Below are 8,888 nucleotides of genomic sequence, written 5' to 3' on the forward strand. Positions count from 1 at the left end.
CTCTCGCAGCTAACAGAATGTGATCTCCCCGTCTGACTTCCCACAGAGGCTACTTGTGATGAATTGAACTGCCTTCTCGCAGGGTCTCCTGGAATCAACAAGAATCCTTCCACATCAACACTTGCGAGTTCTCTTATCCTTGTTGATAGTCAATGGCAGCCTCACTTTCCTATGAAAACTATGTTCACTCTCCTCCGGTCATGATGGGCTAGCAGTTAAAAAGAACATCATGTCTGGCTGTACGTGACAACACAGCAGAGGCCGTGGGTGACTGCAGGTCATGGTAGTGAATGTACCCTTCTGTTCAGAGAGTAGGCATTCAGAAAGCCTGAGGTGTGTGTGAAATTGGGAGGCACAGGACAGTTCTAAAGGCACAGCTGTATTACAGTGCTATCTTCCAGTTCATGTGGAATCAAAATTAGGCCAGCATATATTGTACTGCCTCACTGCTCATCCTTATTCTATCTCAGTAACGAAACCAGTGAAAAATAAATACGATTTTTATACATACTTGTCTGTCTATGTGAATGTGTTTTTTTTAATTTTCAGACTAATGCAAAATCTGGAAGGATGGACTTACTATTATATAGGTTAGGATGTACAAATACTGATCTATAAAAATGTGTCCATATCCAGGAAAGTTTGGGAAAGATTTGTGCTGAAACCTTTCCCAGCCATGATGACTTAGGACTATGGAGTCAAAATCTAACTCATCCGCAGGGTAAATGGGTCAGGTAAAGGTAAAGGTTCCCCCGCACATGCGTGCTAGTCGTTTCCAACTCTAGGGGCCGGTGCTCATCTCTGTTTCAAAGCCGAAGAGCCAGCGCTTGTCCGAGGATGTCTCTGTGGTCATGTGGCCGGCATGACTAGACGCCAAAGGTGCACGGAACGCTGTTACCTTCCCACCATAGTGGTCCCTATTTTTCTACTTGCATTTTTACGTGCTTTCGAACTGCTAGGTTGGCAGAAGCTGGGACGAGTAACAGGCGCTCACTCTGTTACGCGGCACTCGGGATTTGACCCGCCAAACTGCCGACCTTCTGATTGACAAGCTCAGTGTCCTAACCCACTGAGCCACCACGTCCCTGGGTCAGGTGGCATTTAAATAAAGGGTTGGGATCACACTAGGAAAAAATGGGTGATCTTGACTCTAAGTGACTGCAAAGATCAGTGTTTCTCAACTTTGGTGGATTTAAATAACTCCTGAGTAACCAAATGACACTTGAACTCAAGAGATTTTCATACATCTCTGCTTCAAACAATTAGTGTAGCAGTTAAGGTTCAAAACTTGTACATAGGACAACAAGGTTCATGTCCATTCTCAGCCGTGGAGAGTCAGCTGGTGACTCAAGGCTGATCACTCAATCCAATTTATCTTTCAGGATGCTAGTTGGAAGGCTACACTATGTATATCTTGAGCGCTTGAAGAAAAGGCAAGGTATAAATTTAATAAATATTGACACAGATGGGTTAATGGTCTGAGTCAGGAAGCATACACCAAATCATGCAGCTTCCATTTCTGTCACTATGAAAATCATAAGAGCTAGGTACACTTTCTGCTATGCCAATACAAGGTTTGGCTGGCTTTGACAGCACGTTCTAAGAACCCAGCCATTGTAAACCATGATTTATGGCTTGGTGTGATGCTGGAATCCATCCAATTGTGGGGTCTCAGTCTGAATCTTGAACAGTACATGACTCTAGTCTACAATAATATGCAGAAAAAAAATGTTATACATAGATGTTAAAGTTGATCATGGAGATTAATTTTAGTAGGTGAAAATTGGTAGGTATTGGAATAAAGAAATTCAGTTGCTGTGCCCTTCAAAGGCCTTATCATGTTTGAATTACTTATTATATACTTCAGGAAATGTTGAATTTGGAACTTTGAGAATTATGCATACTAAAATGGAATCTGATGAGTGAAAATGCATAAAAACATGTAAAAATACTGTAATTAATAAACAAACCACCAGTGGGCAGTATTGTACTACCAGAATGCTAATGAAATTTTAAAAAAATGCACATAAAGATTGAGATATGAAATAATCATATTAGAATAAAACATTATAAGTTTAGGTTTCCTCAAACCTCATACGTAATAGTAACTTTTAATTTTAGAGTTTTCCTGAACCATATTACATAGGGTTTTTTTTCTGATCCTAATAGAGTAAGAGGCAGAAATTCAGCAGAATGCAGCAATTCCGATTTTATTCAGTACTAGACATTCCTTCCTTCCTTCCTTCCTTCCTTCCTTCCTTCCTTCCTTCCTTCCTTCCTTCCTTCCTTCCTTCCTTCCTTCCTTCCTTCCTTCCTTCCTTCCTTCCTTCCTTCCTTCCTTCCTTCCTTTCTTCCTTGGAATGGATTTATGAACACTAATAAGTAAACAAATGAATCAAGACTAAAACTTGGTTTTTCTCATATTAGCAAGGTATGCACTATAAGTTACAGATTTTTAAAAATGCTTATAAAACCATATATGTGTATGTATGCCTATATTCATTTTTAATGTGTAAAAAATGTTGCTTTGGCCAGCTCTACTATTAGGCGGCATGATATACCGTACATACTTGTCAACAGTTGCTGGACATTAGAGATACGTACTAATGTGGTGGAGAATAGATCTGAGTGTGCAGTTAGTTTTAGTTTTAGTGGAATAACACCATTTTGACCTTTGCCTTGAGTTACAGGTAGTTCTTGATTTAACTGATCCCACAATTTCAGAAACATTTTTTTTGCAAGAAACTGGAAACAGATGCCAGTTTCCAGCAAAAACATCATAAATTGCAGTCATGTGACAGCAGGGCTCTGCAAATGGCCGTGAATGCAGGCCAATTGCCAAACACTCAAAATGCAGTCATGTGACCACAGGAGGGCTGGCCTTCCTCAGAACTTCAAATCCTGATCATAAGTCCCACTATTGGAGTCTGTTGTAACTTCAAATGGTTGCTAAGCAACCCATCACAAGCCGCAGACTACTTGCATTTTCTTCTACTGTATTTCTTGATAATGGGGAGATTTAGTGGGTGCTGCCTTTTTCCAGAATCTATATGCACATTCTGTCCATTCCTAAATCATTCAGAACTTAAAAACAGGATTAGCATCTTGAATTACACCCAGAAACAGCCTGGCTACAAATGAATTTAGGCAGAAACAGTGTGAGATGACATGATCCTGGCAGGCCAGTACATGGTTTGCTGCATACTTGACCAGTTGAATTAATCAAAGACCTTCCTCAGCACATCCAGTTCCCAGCCAGGTTATAACTGATGTATCAGCTGATATGGGGCCAAGGCACCCCTTGGCCATGGCCTCCACCCCTTGCTTGAGCCAGAGCCATGAATCCAGAAGGTCCCCCAAACAGTGAGTCTGTTCTTTTTGAGGGGTAGAGGGTACAATCCCATCAATAATCAAGGATGGTACAAAATTGAATTCAGATGTTGGGATTGAATTAGAGCAGTGATGGCAAACCTTTTAGACACCAAGTGGCCAAACCCCTCCCCCTGCCCCAAGGCCCGCCCCTGCCTGCTCCACCCTGCCCCCACCCATCCTGCCCACACGCCTGCAGGGCTGCCCACCGCCTCCACGGCCCATCGCAGATTGCCCAGGCGGCCTTGCAACACCATGGTGGACAAACCCTCCACCCGCACAACGCAGCAGCATCTGCACGTGATGGGGCGCGACGGCGGAGTCTTGTCCCTGCTGCCTGGCTGCCAGGTCCTTAGCTGTGCCTTTCCCCTGGGGAGGTTGCTGGTGAGGAGGGGGCCACGGGGGGGGAGGCGGGGATGGGGCAACAGCGTGCATGCCCACAGAGAGGGCTCTGATGCCACCTCTGGCACGCATGCCATAGGTTCGTCACCACTGAATTAGAGTTTGCTTTTTCCCATCATGACCCAGACAGCTTCCAGGCATTAGAACTTTCATTGCATTTCCTATTGTGACCATGGCAGAGATACATCTTATTGATGATATTTCACCCCAAACCAACAGATGACTTCTCCGGCTGGTTTCATTTAGATGTTAAATAGAGTAGAGAAAAGGGACAAGCTCTAGTATATTTCATAATAGGGAATCCAAGGGCCGACCTTCTCTCCCTCTTTCTGCCACCATCAATTGAAACCAGCCATTACAAGTGGCTCAGAAGGACACCATGGTCAACGGTATCATTAGCCATTATGAAAGCTAGGGAGAAAAATTAAGATTACGGTTCTTTCATTCCAGTTAGACTGACTAATGCTGTTTCCTTTCCATGTCCAGGTCTGAAACCAGATTGCCTTGTGTTTAAATAATCTGTTTCCTCCAGAGCTCTCTGTAATTGCAGTCTCACCATTTGCTCAACTTTTTCCAAGAAGAGAAGGTTTTTTTATTTTATTTTAATTCCATTTATATCCCGCCCTTCTCCGAAGACTCAGGGCGGCTTTACAAACTTAGCAGTAGCCTTCATTCTATCTATATGCCTGCTTATTAGGGCTTTCACACACCCCAAGCGGCATTATTACAAAGTCAGCTTATTGCCCCCAACAATCTGGGTCCTCATTTTACCTACCTCGGAAGGATGGAAGGCTGAGTCAACCTTGAGCCTGGTGGGATGCGAACCTGCACTAATTGCAGGCAGCTGGTGTTACTTAAGGAGGCATTAGCCCACTGCTCCACCAAGGCTCTTTTGGTTGTAGATAGGATAATAGTTGTAGATAGGATAATAGTTATTCATATCTGTTAGTTCCTGGCCTGGCTTTTTGAGGACTAGGCAGGCTAGGATATTTTTTAAGACTGCTAGGACTTTCCCTTCTCTCAAAGAAGCATTGATTACAGTCAAGATCCACTCCCTTCCCTAGCTTCCACTTGCCAGGTGCCGAAGCTGAGATCACACAGATCTCTGTCCATTTACTCAAGATTCATGAGCAAAAAAAAACAAAAAAAAAAAAAAACACCTCCCAGGGAAGTTTACCAGATTTTACCTTCTTTTCACCTCAATTGAGTCCCTCCATCCAACTTCTAACTCAAAGCAAATGAAAATGATTTTATCCGTGTAATGCTACATTTCAATCACAATTTACACTAACAGATCCTTCAGCCTGTTTGGGGGACACCTTAGATACTAAATTAGGCCAACGTTCCTCAGATGCAATGAGGACAGATAAGTGATTATACACTTGAATTTGAGCTTGTGTCCATGGCAAGTCACAGTTGTTTCCAATTTTTGTCAGCACTGATCTGGATATCTGTTCACCCATTTCATTTTCAGGAATTCCTTGGAATACAAAGAGCTGCATAGGATCAGCCAGTGGGGCAATCCTGCTCAGTGTCATATTTGCTTCTGTGTTCCAGAAGTTAACGAGGAAGTCAACAGTACTACTCTCCAGACTGCTGGGGAAAATGTTTGAAAATTCTCCAGATCTATACAATGCTTAAGATGAGCCATATGAATTGGCCACTTAGCACAACTTCACAAACATAGCCCCACATCTACTTACCTACAGAATCATTCTTTTCACAACAGCTGAGAGGACATCATTTTATTTAAATAGTAATATTAAAAATAAGTATCCCCTGCTCATTCTTTTTATTCCCTTTCCCCTTTAATAGTTATCAAAAGTACTGAAGGATAATTTCCTTCCCATTCATCCTCCCAAAGCAAGGGTGCAATTTGGATGGCATAGAAGCCCCAGTGCTTCTGAATGGCACTAATATGGAATATCCTTGGATCTACCCCCAATGAACATCTGCATGAAACCAGGAACTTGAGAGCATTCCACATGAATCATGCAGTAAGACTGTGGAATGCAGCATGCAGCTCCAGCCAGACATCTTTGTGTTAGATAAATATGTCATGGTGAGACAAAAGATCTGTGAAGACTTTAGCTACCTTTCATCCTGACTGGAAGACGGTTTCGTCATACAGTAACAGGAAGTGGGTGATTATCATGTCTTTATTCAGTCTAGTAGCTTAGGGCCAAGTGTAACACTATTTGTTTTCATGAAAAATAGCAAAAGGAAGCTCCAAGCATAAAACATGAAAACATGCCTCCTTACAGCATGGCAGGCTATTTGTTCATCTAATCCATGGGTAGGCAAAATCCATAGGCTGCAGGCCACAATTTACCCCCTTGATTAACTGTAAGGCTGTGTGGGTGACAGATGGACAAAAGGTGAGAATGGAAGAAAGAAGCTTCTAAGAGGAAACTCAATTTCCATTCTTTAGAAAGATCTGAAAATGGGCCAAAATTGGGTTGCTGAAATTTATTAGCCAATTTGTCAACCCTGGATGATGCAATTTTGGAAACTGGGATGGGGGAAAGGTTAAGGGTAGGAATGAGAATATTTTACCCTAGGTTTGTCTTGAACAGTGAATATTAACTGGGTCAAACCAAGCAGATTATGGAGTTGACTCTAAATGGATTCTACCAAAATCTTGTTACCACATATATAGTTTATGTTCTAGGTATTGCACACATCTGCTTGAACCACTACGTCTCTTTTTAAATTGATGAAGTGTTTTGATGTTTTAACAACCTTTTAGATGAGTGTTTCTCAACTGTAGCAATTTTTAGATATGTGGATTTCAGTTTTCAAAATCCCTAACCAGACTTGAGGAGATAGAGTGAAAAACAAATAGGAGACACATTTTAATTCTTTTTACATTCTCCAGCCTTCCCCATCCCATTGTGGTCAGTAGAACATGGGATGCTGAAGAGTTGGCTCATTAGATTTTTACTTGCAAGCAGAATAATATGCCTCAATGGAAGGGATGTTAAGAGAAGCACAATGGACATTTGGGAAAATATCTGGGTGAGGAACATAAAATTTACGCAAGCTCAAAATTTAAGAGAGAACTTTTATAAAATGTTTTATAGGTGGCATTTAGATCCTAAAAAGCTTGCAAGTATGTATCCGAACTATCAACCTAAATGTTGGAGATGTGGTGGCGAAGACGCAACGTATTTTCATATATGGTGGACCTGTAAAAAGGTTAAAGCTTTTTGGATTAAAATCTGGTGGAATATGCAGAAGATATTTAAGCAAAGGATAAAGTTTTGTCCGCAATTGTTTTTATTGGGTATAATTACGGATACTACGGTTGTGGACACTAAGTTGATGTTGAACTTAATTACGGCAGCAAGACGTTTAGTAGGTCAATATTGGAAGAAGGAGGAACTGCCGACTATAGAAGAATGCACTTTAAAAGTTTCTGACCTGGCGGAAATGGCAAAGATATCGGCTTATTTGAAAGACCATTCGCAACAACGTTATATTACGGAGTGGAAAAAGTGGATTGATTACATCCAGAACAAATATGGGACCAAAAAGTTTCACTTAGCATTTGCATAAGTTTTGATGTGATAATAGTTGCTTGTAGTCATTTTATATGAGCTAGAGTGCGATAGACCTAATAATTTATTGTTGTTAGCATATGGTTGTTTATGATTGCTTTTACTTTTATACCTTGTATTTAGCTCTGGGAAGTCGGGGATGGGGAGGGGGGAAGGGGAGGGGGGAGGGTTAGGAAGGGTTGGGTAGGGGGTGGGGGGGAGGGGTTGTTAAAGATAAAATGTATTGAAAAACGTTTCAATAAAAAAAGAGAGAGAAGCAAATGTCACATTGAGGAAGAAAAGAGGGTTCATACGGAGTGTACACAACATGCTAAACTGTAAACCTGATGAAGAAAACACAATGCTTGTGTGGTCACGTAACATGATAGATCTTCCAAAATAAACTTATTATGGCTTACCATGATGAACATGAAAAACAATGGCTGTATTCTCGTAGTTGAATTGAGCTACATACTACTCATCATTTCAGTTTTAGCCAAATGTTGTGCAAACTGCAGTTCTAATAGCAATTTTGAGTCATACTGTTCTTGGATCAAATCAATTTATCTTTGTAAATAGCTGGTGGTTCAGTTAATTCAGTCTTAACGAAGTGTCTTTTTATCACCATGAAATTGTCCCCTCAGTACATCCTAAAAAATCTGTCTTCTTTTTTTTTAATGAAATAAAACTTCTACCTGCACAACAACACTGCCCAGACCACAACTTCTACAATTAATTGTTCTAACTGTCAGGAAATTTCTCCTTAGTTCTAGGTTGATTCTCTCCTTGATTAGTTTCCATCCATTGTTTCTTGTCCTACCCTGAGGTGCTTTGGAGAATAGCTTGGCTCCCTCTTCTTTGTGGCAGCCCCTGACGTATTTTACAACTTTTTGTGTGAAGTCCTCTTAAAGGATACTGTAGGTATAATCCTCACTGCATCTCTTTACCAGTACAAGGGGGTTGTGGCAGGGCAAGGCAAGTGGAATAGGGACAATGTGCTATGGGAGAAGGTGGTCCCATCCAACATATGGCTCAGTATCTGAAACTATTGTAATCTCAAGAATTGTATTGCACTGTGAGCCACACAGAATCAGGTTGGAGTCAGGCAATGCCTAAGCTGACCGAATGAAAATAATGGTTTTAGAATGTTGGGTTTCCCTGAATAATCTTGTCCCATAAGTCATTGCCTTTAATGGAGAAAAAACAGAGAAAGAGACACGTTGATGCAAGATGTTCTGAGAAGGGAGCAGGGTGGGAAGCAGTGAAGCTCAGGAAAACATTTTGCCCTGACCTTCTCATGTCTTACTCAAAAAAGGCCTTTTTGTTAGATGATGGTGGTGGTGGTGATGATAGTAGTAGTAATGGTGGTGAAGTCATGGAGGGCTGTTGGAGGTAAGACCAAATCAGGGGACTGGAGGCTAAAACATATAAGGAACGGTTGCCGGAATTGTCTAGTCTAATGAAGAGAAGGGCGAGGGGTGACATGATAGCAGTGTTCCAATATCTCAGGGGCTGCCACAAAGAAGAGGGACTCAAGCTATTCTCCAAAGTGCCCAAAGGCAGGACAAGAAGCAACAG

This window comes from Vipera berus, assembly GCF_964194415.1.
Source record: "Vipera berus genome assembly, chromosome: 4".
NCBI classification, from domain to species: Eukaryota; Metazoa; Chordata; class Lepidosauria; order Squamata; family Viperidae; genus Vipera; species Vipera berus.